Here is a 14,468-nt window from a genome sequence, read left to right on the forward strand (position 1 = left end):
ACGTTTAGAAACTTAAATGTTGGTCTACTGTGAAAACACTCCAAGTGGTTAAGATGTAAACTGTAATGTTAAAAAGAAATCCTAATCTCTTATCCTAGAGGTAACTATAATAAGCAGATGTGTGTTTTTCTTTCTAGAATTTTTCTAAATCTAGGTAAACACATACACGTGTAACATTTCATTTAGCACAAGTAGGATTTTACAACATACCCTGCAGTTGGAAGTTTAGAAATCTTAGTTACACCACATTCTTTTTAATGGTGGTGTAGTATTCCAGAGGACCTGCTGTGGGCCTCCAGGATTCTAGTTGTCCATACAATATGATGCAGTGAACTCTCTCATATATACATCTTTGCATACTCCTGTGAGTGTATAGGTAGGAGAATTTCCTCTCAGTTGAAATGGAACCACTTCTTAATTTTTTAATAGATTTTGAAAGAACAGTTTTAGATTTACAGAAAAAAAAAATGATAGTTCAAAAAGTTCTCATATTGTCCCTCATCCAGTTTCCCGTTTTTAACATTTTACATTAATAAGGTACATTTGCCACAATTAATAAATCAATAGTGATACCTTATTTTGAACTAAGGTCGTACTTCATCTCAAGGGGCTTTGTTTTTATATCTAATGTTCTTTTTCTGTCCCGGGATCCCAATGAGGACACCATACTGGATTTAGTCATTACGTCTCCTTAGGCCCTGAGGTTGTGGCAATTTCTCAGACTTTCTTTGGTTTTCAGGACCTTGAGGAGTACAGGCATTTTATAGGTTGTTCTCTATTAAGAATTTTTTTTCCATTTATTTGTATTAGTTGGAGGCTAATTACTTTACAATACTGTAGTGGTTTTTTTCATACATTGACATGAATCAGCCATGGATTTACATGTATTCCCCATCCCGATCCCCCCTCCCTCTCTACCCGATCCCTCTGGGTCTTCCCAGTGCACCAGGCCCGAGCACTTGTCTCATGCATCCAACCTGGGCTGGTGATCTGTTTCACCCTAGATAATATACATGTTTCGATGCTGTTCTCTCGAAACATCCCACCCTCGCCTTCTCCCACAGAATCCAAAAGTCTGTTCTGTACATCTGTGTCTCTTTTTCTGTTTTGCATATAGGGTTATCATTACCATCTTTCTAAATTCCATATATATATGTGTTAGTATACTCTAATGGTCTTTTCTATTAAGAATTTGTCTAGTGTTTTTTGGGACTTCCCTGGTGGTGCAGTGGCTTCCAATGCAGGGGGCCCGGGTTCCATCCCTGGTCAAGGAACTAAGATCCCATGTGCCACAACTAAGACCTAGTGCAGCCAAATAAAATATTTTTTAAAAAACATTAAAAAGGAACCTGTTTAGTGCCTTTCTCATGATTAGACCGGAGTTACAGGTTTTGGGGAAGAAGGTCATTGTCATCATGTTGTAGCAAGAGTATAGACAAACACTGACTTCTCTGGAGATATAGTGGATAAGAATCCACCTACCAGTCAAGAAAGATCAGTTCAATCCCTGATCTGGGAAGATCCCACATGCCATGGAGCAGCTAAGCCCATGCACCACAACAACTGAAGCCCACACGCCCTAGAGGCCGTGCTCAGCAACAGAAGAAGCTACCGCAATGAGAGAGGCCCATGCATTGCAACAAAGAGTAGCTTCCGATTGCCGCAACTGGAGAAAGGCTGTGGGCAGCAGTGAAGACCCAGCACAACCAAAAAAAAAAAAAAAAACAGTATAGACAACCGGACCTGATTGGTCACTGTCAGCGTTGACCTTGATCACCCCTGAGTAGCCAGTGGGTGTCAGGTGTCTCCCCTGTGAAGTTATTTGCCTCCTCTCCACAGTCCTCTTTAGAAGAAAGTCACAAAACACAGCCTACGCTTAAGGAATTGTGCTCCCCCTTTTTAATTTTTAAAGTCTTAAAATGGTATAAAAATCCAATTTTAAATCAGTTGACATGGAGGCAAAACAAAAAGCCATTGTTAACAGCCTTCTGTGTTTCCTTCCTGGAATTTTTTTCAAGGCATTTTCAAGTCACTATGTTCATCTCCACCCTCCCACCCACTCCTCACTTTTTTTTGTCTTTTTAAAAGGGGGATCGTATTTGACTTCACGGAATCTATCATTTTGAAATCATGCCAGTAAAGAAGATAAATCAATGTGACTGTTTAATAACATGATCTGACCCGCGGATCATTTCAAAAGCACTTGAAGCTCCTTCAGCAAACACTGCCTCCCTTTCCATTTCCTCTATCAGCACTGAAAATAGTTGGAGTTTTTTTTTTTTTTCTCTTAATTCCATGCATTAAAAAAAAAAGATTCTTCTTGGCAGAAGGTGTTAATTCAGGCACTAAATCTGGAGCATTCTAATCACTGTGAAGTTTTGTGTGTCTCATCTTTGGCAGAAAACGTGTGAAGATGAGAGCTTATTCCTTACACCTTACAGCTCCCAAAGCGGCTCTGCAGAAGCTCACCACTTTACATCTTCCCACACTTGAGTCACCCCCCACCACCTGACCTCATGTTCCCAGCCTCAGGGTTTCCAGAAGCCCACCTAGTTCCCTCTCTTCTTCCTGCGGGGGGGGCTGCCTTAGCTGGTGCACCCCAAATCTGCCTTTTCCTTCCAAGCCTCTCCCCCTGTACAGTTTTGAACTGCACAAGTCATAAGTGAATCCCTCTGTATTTGTTTCCTTTGGCTGCTTTAACGAACCACCACCAACTTAAACACAAATTCACTCTCCTACTGTTCTGGATATCGGGAGGCTGCAGTCAGGAAGTCCCAAGAGGAAGGTGCTGGCGGAACTGGTCCCTTCTGCAGGCTGGGGTGGGGGGTGGGTCCCCTTCCTTGTAGCTTCTAGTGGCTGCCCGCATTCCTTGGCTGGGGGCCACCTTCCATTTTCAGAGTGCATGGCACAGAGCTCTGCTTTCCTGTCATGCCTCCTCCCTCACTCTGACCGTCCTGCTTCCCTTTCATAAGGACCCTGTGGTCACATCGACCTCACCGGGATGACCAGGAGACACCTCACCTTAAGGACTTTAACTGAACACACCTGCCAAGCCCTTCTGGCCTCATTAGGCAATGTAACAGATATTGAGTACTAGGATGTGGGTTTACTTGGGGGAGTATTATTCAGCCAGCCATACCATCCTTCTTTAAACAGAAATAAGTCAGAACCTAAGAGCTCCTTTGGGGCTTCCTTGGTGACTCAGCGTTAAAGAATCCGCCTGCCAATGCAGGAGATGCGGGTTCAATCCCTGGGTTGGGAAGTTTCCCTGGAGAACGAAATGGCAACACACTCCAGTATTCTTGCCTGGGAAATCCCATGGATGAAGGAGCCTGGCAGGCTACGGTTCATGGGGTCACAAAGAGTCAGACACAATTTATCAACTAAACAGCAATATTATTCAGCCAGCCTCACCGTCCCCCTTTAAACACAAATAAATCAGAACCTAAGTGCTCCTTTGACCGCCTAACTTTGTACCCCATCCTGTCTCCCAAGAGAGACCACTATTAACTCAACTTGGGGTCTATTTTTCGAGACCATTTTTATCTTTAATGTATGTACATATATTCACAGAGCAGATTTATTTAGTATACTGTTGATGGTGAATTTTTTAAATTAAAAGCCCAAGTGGCATATTATTCAACATATTTCTGTTTTAAGATTTATCTTTATCAACAGATACAAAACTAGTTCAGCTGCCACCATTTAAAACTATTTACGTTTCGTAGTAAAATATACACAAAATTTACCATATTAACCACTTTTAAATCTGCAGTTCCATGGCATTAAGCACATTCACACTGTTGTACAACCTTCACCATCATCAACTCCAGACAATTTTCATCAGCATAAACTGAAACTCTGTCCCCCTTTAAACAACTCTCTGATTCCCCATCGCCCCCACCCCTGGGGACCTCTCTCCTTTCTATAAGTTTGCCTCTTTCAGATATTTCATATAAGAAGCATCACATAGTATTGATGCTTTTCTGTCTGACTTTGTCTCACTTTGCATAGTTTTTTCAAGCTTCCTGCACATCACAGCACTATCGGCACTTCATCTGGCAATCCAGGCCTTCTGTTTGCGCTCAATCGACCTGCATCTGTTTACATTTTCTTCTGCAAGCCATCTGCAACCTTTTCCACCTGGGTTTGATCTGTCCCTGCCAATGAATTGTAAACTAGGAGGAAAAAAAAAAAAAAAACAAGGGACACTGGTCCGGGAGGATCACACATGCCTCTCAGCAACTGAGTCCGTGAGCCACAACTACTGAAGCCTTGGCTGGGTAACTGGAGCACCTGGGTTACCCGGTACAAATCTCCAGGAGGAGCAAATGATTTTATTTCTTAGACCTCTCTTTTCCCATCTGGAAAATGGGGCCAATTCCTGTCTCAGCTCCTTGACTGTAAAAATAAGGCATCACAGGGACTTCCCTGGTGATCCAGGGACTAAGACTCTGTGCTCCTAATGCAGGGGGCCCGGGTTCGATCGCTGGTCAGGGAACTAAGATCCTACATGCCACAACTAAAGACCCCTCACAGCCAAATAAATAAGTTAATAAATAAAAATAAATTAAAAAAACAAGGCATATGTATAGAAAAGCCTGCATGGGCAGATCTCGCCTCTTGACAAGTCAGCCCCTGGCAGCCTGGTCTGGGTGGCCTGAGGTTCCCCCGACGCCTGGCAGAGGCTTGACAGAGGGAATAAAAAGCTACACAAACCCTTTCTAACCCTCCTTCCTCCTCTCCTCTCAGCTGGAAGAGCCCTGGGATGGTTTTTCTGGGCTGGAAATATTTGTCTTTGTTCCAGGAGAGAAAGACGGCTGAGCAGGTGGAGCTATGCCTCTTCCCTGAGGGGAAAGCTCTGGAGACTCTCGGGGGGTTGCAGGCGGGCCAGTCACAGCTCAGTAGCTGGGTAACATTCCTCCTCCGGCCTGTCTATTTTAAACCACGCAGATAACGAGGGAGGCGAGGCGAGATGACAAAGGCTGAACAGTGGGTGAAGGACATCTGGCACCAGGAGCTGGCAGCAGGCTGATGGGCTTTCAATGACGTGGCCCAGCTCCCGCTGTGTGCAAGCCTGGGAGAGGAACGTGGGGGGCCTGGGAGAGGAGTAGGGGGGCTTCCTCCCCACTCCTGCATGCAGCTCATGCAGGGGTTTGAGGGGAGGGAGAGGGCAGGGCACACTTATCATGGAATCTTTCATTCACTTGTTCACTCATTCAACAAATATTTGGCCTCTTCAAGTCTGTTGACATCTCTTTATCAGTCCTGGATAATTCCCAGCCATTCTCTCTTTTTTTTTGGCCACACTGTGAGGCATGAGGGATCCTATTCCCCAACCAGGGATCGAACCCCCAGACGCCTCTCTTGGCAAAGTGGAGCCTTAACCACGGGTATGTGCTAAGTCGCTTCAGTCGTGTCCAGTTCTTTGCAACCCCATGGACTGTTGCGCTCCAGGCTCCTCTGTCCATGGGATTCTCCAGGCAAGAATACTGGAGTGGGTTGCCATGCCCTCTGCAAGGGTTTCTTCCTGACTCCAGGATTGAACTCACATCTCTTCAGTCTCCTGCACTGGCAGGAGGATTCTTTACCACTAGCAGCACCTGAGAAGCCCCGTTAACCACAGGACTGCCAGGGAAGTGCCGTGAGCTGTTCTGTCTTGCAATGGTTTCCCACCCCATTCTCTCTTGCTTCTCTGTCTGAAACTCCAAAGGTGTAACTAATAAATCGTCCCATTCTCATTTTTCTCTTTCTGGTATTTTCTATGTTTTTCTGTGTTGTAGTTATGAATTTCTTCTAATATCTCACTAATCCTTCTGCTGTGTCTAGTATTCTGTCAAATACGATTGCATTTATTATTTTTTAAATTTCTACCAGTTCTGTTTTGTTCTTTAACAAATCTAGGCCGCTTTTCATCGCTTTCTGTTGTTCCTTGTAAACATTTTCAAGCTTGCTGATGATTTCTTTGTGTGTGTGTGTGCTAGTCACTCAGTTGTGTCTGACTGTTTGTGACCCCGTGGACTCTAACCTCCAGGCTCCTTGGTCCATGCGAGTCTCCAGGCGAGAATACTTGAGTGGGCTGCCAGTTCCTTCTCCTGGGGATCTTCCTGACCTAGGGATCAAACCCGGGTCTCCCACCTTGCAGGCAGATTCTTTACCATCTGAGCCACCAGGGAATTTTAACCAGGGTCAATAAGCATGAGTGTCTTAGAATCTGGATAACCCAGTCCCCCAGGTTTCTGTGAGTCTGTTTCTGCTGGCTCTTGCTCATGGTGGTCTGTTCCCTTGTGAGCTAGGTTTTCTTCAACCACATGATGTTCGTTGCCCTTGGACAATTATTTGTGGGGATTCTCTGTGGCCTAGACTGAATGAGCCATCTTCTGAAGAAGACCTGTGGCTGCTTCTGCAGGGCTTTTAAGGCACCACCAGATGGAACCATCTTAGATCAAGCTCCTGTGGGCAGGCAGGTCTGCAGCAACGACTTCTTGGGAATTATTTTCTCTCTGTTCGTTTTTCTGACTTTTTCATCATCAAGACAGACCACTCTGCCATCCATCCCCTGGGGTTAGGGTCGGTCATGTTCCCCCATGCTGTCCAGGTCAGTGTTGAGTAATCAGCTATCAGGGAGGGGAAAAGCCCTAAACCGTAGCACCTGCTGCTCTCTGTGGTGTAAATACTCTCACTGTGGTTGGTTTCAGGCTGCCAGCAAGAAGTCAAAAATGTAATGGTTGGAAGACCTGGTGAGCCCAACCCAGGTGTTTGGAGTCTCCCCCAGGATTTGGGTGAATTTGAGCTGAGAGAGTCCTGAATGAGAAGGGGGTGGCCAGGAGAGGCGGAGTAAGGGGGAGGGGTGCAGGCAGAGGGAAGATCTTTGCATGGGCTCAGAGGTGGATACAAAGTTGGGATGCTTTAGGGAAAGACAGAGGCCATTGTGGCTGGTGTGATAAGCTAGGGGAGGGAATGGCAGAGATGAGGTTTGGGGAGGGGAGCATGGCTAGGAGACCCCAGATCAGAAAGGCCAGCTTTATTCCAAGGGCAGGAGAGGTCACTGCAGAGTTTGAACCAGAGGAGTGACAGGATCTGATTTAGAGGTTTGTTTGTTTGTTTTTGCTGCACCTCATGGCATGTGGGATCATAGTTCCCCCACCAGGGATTGAACCTGTGCCCCCAGGAGTGGAAGCTCAGAGTCCTAACCACTGGACCACTAGGGAATTCCCTGATTTAGAGTTTTAATAACCCCATGACTCCTTATGTGTAGGCTGCACATAGAGACTTCCTGCCAGAGAGAACAGCATGGAAAAGGGTAAAGAGTAACTTCAAAATGGAGATTCCTGAGGAACATGAATGCCAAGGCAGGTGACCAAAGTCAATATCGAGATGATGGCACGTCGATAATATTACCTTTGACTTGAGGTGACGACAATGGCATTTAGTCTCTGTGGCACATGCTCTCCCTTCCAATACGCCCCCACTCACAGTCTGATCGTGAGAAAAACATCAGACAAATCCCAAAGGACACTCCACAAACACCTGCCCTGCCCTTCTCAAAACTGTCAAGATCATGAAAAACAAGAAAAGTGTGAAACTGTCACAGCCAAGAGGAGCCTAAAGAAACATGACAGTTAAATGTAACATGGTCTCCTGGAGGGTGTCCGAGAGCAGGAAGAGGACATTGGGGGGGGGGGGGAGCAAGGAAATATAAATAAAGCATGGAGTTTAGTCAATGATGTAGCAATATCGGTTCATTCATTGTCACATACCATCCTCATGTTAAATGTTAATAATCAGGGAAGCTGGGTGTATGTATTACTAGCCCAATTTCTGTACTATCATCCCAATTATTTTGTAAATCTAAAACTGAAAAATAAAGTCTAGTTGTAAAAACAAAAAAGGAAGACTTGCTGGCTGCTGTGTGGAGAATGGGTCATAAGGGTGGGGTGAGATGGGAGCTCAAAGACAAAGATTATTATCCCAGCCATGCAGTGAGATGTGGCTTGGGGTTTCCAAGGCACAAAGGGGATGGAGAAACAGAACCAGTCCCACTGGACGGGATGAACTGAAAGCCTATCCAGAGATGAACTACAAGGATAAAGAAAGGGAGGAGTCAGGTATGAAGGCCAGGTCTCTGGACTCCAGGGACTGGCAGATGGCATTGTTAATGAAGATGGAGTTTATGTTGGGGGGGAGGGGGGGAAAGGTTTGGGAGAAAAATCTCCAGAGGCTGCATTTCTGCTGTGATGAGTCTGAGGTAGCTTTGGGACTTCAGAAAGGAAATATCAGGTAGACAGGGAGGTGGATGAATTCCTCTGGCAGTTAGCCTTAAAGCACCTACTATGAGAAAGTAGCACCCACCTACTATGTGGGACCCAGGTGTGAAGAGGCACAGGTCCTACCTTTGAGAAACGCTTAGTATGTTTGAAGAGTGAGTATCTCACTAGGAAAGTGTTGACAAATCAAACATATGAGGATGGGGACTTCTCTGGTGGCCCAGTAGATAAGAATCCACCTGCCAATGTGGGGAACACCGGTTCGATCCCTGGTTGGGAAGATTCCACATGCCTTGGAGCAACTAAACCCGTGTGCTGCAACTACTGAAGCCCTCGCTCCCTAGAACCCATGCATCACAACGAAGAGTAGCCCCTGCATGCTGTAACTAGAGAAAACCCTTACCCAGCAATGAAGATGCAGGAAAAACTCGAAAAAAAATCACCTCAGGAAAATAAAGATCATTTAAAAAAAAAATGCACGAGGATGAGGAGACCAGGTAGGGTAGTGAAAAATCTGGGGAGACTGCCTGGAGGGGGCAAGGGCACAAAGGATGTACCCAAAGCAGACATCTTCCAATTCTAGAAAAGCCTAACCTTCACCAGAGCCAGTCCACATCAGTCCAGACTTCCAGCCAGGCTCCCATTTGGAAACAGCCTTCCCTTTTCTGAGGCTAATGTCCAGAAAAGCCAGATAATTGAGGGCCAGAGATCAGATAACTCACACATGGCAGGTGCCCAGGCCTCAGGGCCCATGTAACTGTCCTGAGTCAGTTTCTGAGGTCCTGGAGTCTCTGATTGCCTTTGGTCATGTAATTCATCAATCCAGTCCAGGGCCAGGAAAGGTGAAGGGCCTCATATGTCCCTGGGCCCTTGCTGACCAGCGGAGCAGAAAACCCCTCAAAGTGTTCCTCAAAGCCCCACAGCTCCTTCAGTTATGAAGACCAACAGGACATCCTGAACAGGCCAGCAGGAAGGTCCAATGATGAAACAGTTGCTACACCCCCTGTTTGGGGCTACTGAGCAGGGTGAACCCTGGCCTGGCTGTCTTGGGGAGTGGTGGGGGGTGGGGGGCGCCTCCCCTGGCCCTGTCCACACAGAGCCAGAGGATCAGTCATGTCACACCCTGATCAAAACCCTCCTGTGCTCTCCACCTTTGCAGAGTCGGTCACACACCTCCCATCTCATCCTTTTCCTTCTTCCTGCTGGACCTTCTCCACGCTCCACCCCACTGCCCACTTCCTGCTCCGCCAACATCCAAGTTTCTTCTGCCTGCTTCGTAGTCTTGAGACCTGCTACCCCTTTGCCTCTGGTCAATTTTTTCCACTATCTTTATCTTTTAAAGAGGTGAAATTCACATAACTTGCAATTAACCATTTTAAAGCATGCAAATCCCTTAGTCTTAGTTATATTCACAATGTGATTATCACCAGGTCTTGGGAGTTACAAAACTCTCTCGTCACCCCATAAAAACCACTTCTTACCCAATGAAGCCTCACTGCCCTGCTCACTAACCTTTAACCTGCTTTCTGTCTAGAGACTTGCTTATTCTGAGTAAGTCATATAAAAGTAATCATACTTTCACACTTTTGTGACTAGCTTCTTTCATTAGCAAAATGTTTTCGAGGTTCATCCACATTATGGCCTGTATCAGAACTTCATTCCTTTAAAAAAATTTTTTTATTTGGCTGCACCAGATCTTAGTTGTGGCATGTGGGATCTAATTCCCTGACCAGGGATGGAACTTGGGCCCCTCGCATGGGGAGCATGGAGTCTTAGCCACTGGACCACTAGGGAAGTCCCTTCATTTCATTTTATGCCGAATAATATAGCCCCCTGTCTGCATATACCACAGTTTGTTTATTCATTTGTTAGTGGATGGACATGGGTTGTTCCCCCTTTCTGGCAATTGTAAATAGACCTGTTATAAACATTCATGGCCAAGTTTCTGCATGGACACCCGTTTTCATTTCTTTGGGGTCTGTACCTAGGAGTGGGATTGCTGGGTCACATGGTAACTTCAGGGTCAACTTTTTGAGGAACCTCCAGACTCATTCTTTGCCCTTGACATCCAGGGCTGGCCCTTCCTCCTCATTCAGCCCTGGCCCTTCCTCCTCATTCAGCCCTCAGCTCAGATGTGACCTCCTCAGATCACCTCAGCTCAAAAAACACCCCTCTCCCAACCACTCTCTTGTCTTTTCACGATGTTGGGTTCATGCTCACTTAGGACATAGGTGATTCCGTACCTCTTATTTTCCCTGGTGACCCATAGCCTCACACAGTACCCAGCACTCAATGAATGATAATAAGTCATTGCTCAACAAGGCATATAATGAAGAGGCTTGTAAGATGGACAAGCTCCAACACTTTGGCCACCTGATGTGAAGAGCTGACTCATCAGAAAAAACCCTGATGCTGGGAAAGATTGAGGGCAGGAGGAAAAGGGGACAACAGAGAACGAGATGGTTGGATGGCATCACCGACTCAATGGACATGAGTTTGAGCAAGCTCTGGGAGATAATTAAGGAAAGGGAAGTCTGGTGTACTGCAGTCCATGGGATCCCAAAGAGTTGGACATGACTGAGTGAACAACAAAGATGGACAAGACAGAGAATGCAGATCAGGGAAATGTAAAGTTAAGAGTAATCCTCTGCTACGTAATGAATACTGATCCATGGGCATTTAGCACCCTATTGAGGTGGCAGACCTCACGGCTCTATTCTCTGATCTGTGTGTAATCACAGTCAGAATGTAAAGATTTAAAAATCATGTTTTCAGGACTTTCCTGGTGGTCCAGTGGCTAAGACTCTGTACTCCCAATGCAGGGGGCCTGGGTTCCAACTCTGGTTAGGGAACTAGATCTCACGTGCCACAACTAAAGATCCCGAGTGCAGCAACTAAGACCTGCATGTCTGCGTGCTAATTTGCTTCAGTCGTGTCCAACTCTTTGCGACCCCATGGACTGTAGCCCCCCAGACTCTTCTGTCCATGGGATTCTCCAGGCAAGGATCCTTAAGTGGGTTGCCATTTCCTCCTCCAGGGAACTAAGACCATCTTACAAGCCTGGAAGTGCAGCCAAATAAAGAAATAATACTTCTAGAAAATGTTTTATAATTATTTATTATATAAATAATAATAATCAATCATTGCTGAATGACCGATCTCAGGTTATCTAAGATGAGGACCTGCAACAAGGTGAGGCATGTCCTAGTCATCTCAAGTCTGTTGGGACCACCCAGGATGACTCATCTCTTTAGTGGACTACCTCCTCCTGCCCCCTCCCCCATCCAAGGAGAAACAGAAACCAGTGGAAGGAAGTCACGCTGATGATCTGTTTCTAAATCCCTCCCCGTTGGTGACTCAGCACAGACATCTCTTCAGCAAGTCCCAACTCCATGGGCTGGCACGTGTAACCCCTAGTGACTAATTGCAAAGGGAAGAAAAAAGACAAGGGTGGGGTGGGAAATTGGTTATATGTATAATCTCATGGTCAGCCTGGTGCAATGGTTAAGTGCTCCAGCTGGGGGTTCAGGCTGCCAGGGTTCAAATCCCAGCTTTGGGACTTGCTGCAGGTTATTTTTACTTGCTTTGTTGCAGGGAGTGGGCTTCTCGTGTTGTGGCTCAGAAATTTCAGTGTGAGGGCTTACTGCTCCAAGGCATGGGGGAATCTTAGTTCCCAACCAGGGATTGAACCCAGGTCTCCTGCATTGGAAGGTGGATTCTTAACCAGTGGACCACCAGGGAAGTCCCTCTGCAGGTTATTTAATCTCATGTCTCTCTTTTTTTTTTTTTTCTTTTTTGAAAAACAGGGTTAATAGTAGTAGCTGCCTCATAGGCTTGTGAGAATTAAAAGAGTTCATATTATATAAAGTGCTTAGAGAGAGCTGGGTATGTTGAAAATGCTTTATACAAGAATAGTCATCATCATTATCATCCATCTCAGTACTGGTATCTGCAGCTGGGCATTCAGACAGAAGATAGTAAATGGGCTTTTAAAAAGTTAAATGGGTATGATTAAAACTCTCCAAAAAGCAGGAATAGAAGGAACATACCTCAACATAATAAAAGCTATATATGACAAACCCACAGCAAGCATCACCCTCAATGGTGAAAAATTGAAAGCATTTCCCCTGAAATCAGGAACAAGACAAGGGTGCCCACTCTCACCACTACCATTCAACATAGTGTTGGAAGTTTTGGCCACAGCAATCAGAGCAGAAAAATAAGTAAAAGGAATCCAGATAGGAAAAGAAGAAGTGAAACTCTCACTGTTTGCAGATGACATGATCCTCTACATAGAAAACCCTAAAGACTCTACCAGAAAATTACTAGAACTAATCAATGAATATAGTAAAGTTGCAGGATATAAAATTAACACACAGAAATCCCTTGCATTCCTATATACTAACAATGAAAAAACAGAAAGAGAAATTAAGGAAACAATACCATTCACCATTGCAACAAAAAGAATAAAATACTTAGGAGTATATCTACCTAAAGAAACAAAAGACCTATACATAGAAAACTATAAAACACTGATGAAAGAAATCAAAGAGGACACAAACAGATGGAGAAACATACCGTGTTCATGGATTGGAAGAATCAATATTGTCAAAATGGCTATTCTACCCAAAGCAATCTATAGATTCAATGCAATCCCTATCAAGCTACCAATGGTATTTTTCACAGAACTAGACCAAAGAATTTCACAATTTGTATGGAAATACAAAAAACCTCGAATAGCCAAAGTAATCTTGAAAAAGAAGAATGGAACTGGAGGAATCAACCTGCCTGACTTCAGACTCTACTACAAAGCCACAGTCATCAAGACAGTATGGTACTGGCACAAAGACAGAAATATAGACCAATGGAACAGAATAGAAAGCCCAGAGATAAATCCACGAACCTATGGACACCTTATCTTTGACAAAGGAGGCAAGGATATACAATGGAAAAAAGACAACCTCTTTAACAAGTGGTGCTGGGAAAACTGGTCAACCACTTGCAAAAGAATGAAACTAGAACACTTTCTAACACCATACACAAAAATAAACTCAAAATGGATTAAAGATCTAAATGTAAGACCAGAAACTATAAAACTCCTAGAGGAGAACATAGGCAAAACACTCTCCGACATAAATCACAGCAAGATCCTCTATGACCCACCTCCCAGAATACTGGAAATAAAAGCAAAACTAAACAAATGGGATCTAATGAAACTTAAAAGCTTTTGCACTACAAAAGAAACTATAAGTAAGGTGAAAAGACAGCCGTCAGATTGGGAGAAAATAATAGCAAATGAAGAAACAGACAAAGGATTAATCTCAAAAATATACAAGCAACTCCTGCAGCTCAATTCCAGAAAAATAAATGACCCAATCAAAAAATGGGCCAGAGAACTAAACAGACATTTCTCCAAAGAAGACATACAGATGGCTAACAAACACATGAAAAGGTGCTCAACATCACTCATTATTAGAGAAATGCAAATCAAAACCACAATGAGGTACCATTACACACCAGTCAGGATGGCTGCTATCCAAAAGTCTACAAGCAATAAATGCTGGAGAGGCTGTGGAGAAAAGGGAACCCTCTTACACTGTTGGTGGGAATGCAAACTAGTGCAGCCACTATGGAAAACAGTGTGGAGATTCCTTTAAAAACTGGAAATAGAACTGCCATATGACCCAGCAATCCCACTTCTGGGCATACACACTGAGGAAACCAGATCTGAAAGAGACACATGCACCCCAATGTTCATCGCAGCACTGTTTATAATAGCCAGGACATGGAAGCAACCTAGATGCCCATCAGCAGATGAATGGATAAGGAAGCTGTGGTACATATACACCATGGAATTTTACTCAGCCATCAAAAAGAATTCATTTGAACCAGTCCTAATGAGATGGATGAAACTGGAGCCCCTTATACAGAGCGAAGTAAGCCAGAAAGATAAAGAACATTACAGCATACTAACACATATATATGGAATTTAGAAAGATGGTAACGATAACCCTATATGCAAAACAGAAAAAGAGACACAGAAATACAGAACAGACTTTTGAACTCTGTGGGAGAAGGTGAGGGTGGGATGTTTCAAAAGAACAGCATGTATACTATCTATGGTGAAACAGATCACCAGCCCAGGTGGGATGCATGAGACAAGTGCTCCGGCCTGGTGCACTGGGAAGACCCAGAGGAATC

The sequence above is a fragment of the Cervus elaphus genome, chromosome 5 (genome assembly GCF_910594005.1).
Source record: "Cervus elaphus chromosome 5, mCerEla1.1, whole genome shotgun sequence".
In the NCBI taxonomy this organism is placed as follows: domain Eukaryota; kingdom Metazoa; phylum Chordata; class Mammalia; order Artiodactyla; family Cervidae; genus Cervus; species Cervus elaphus.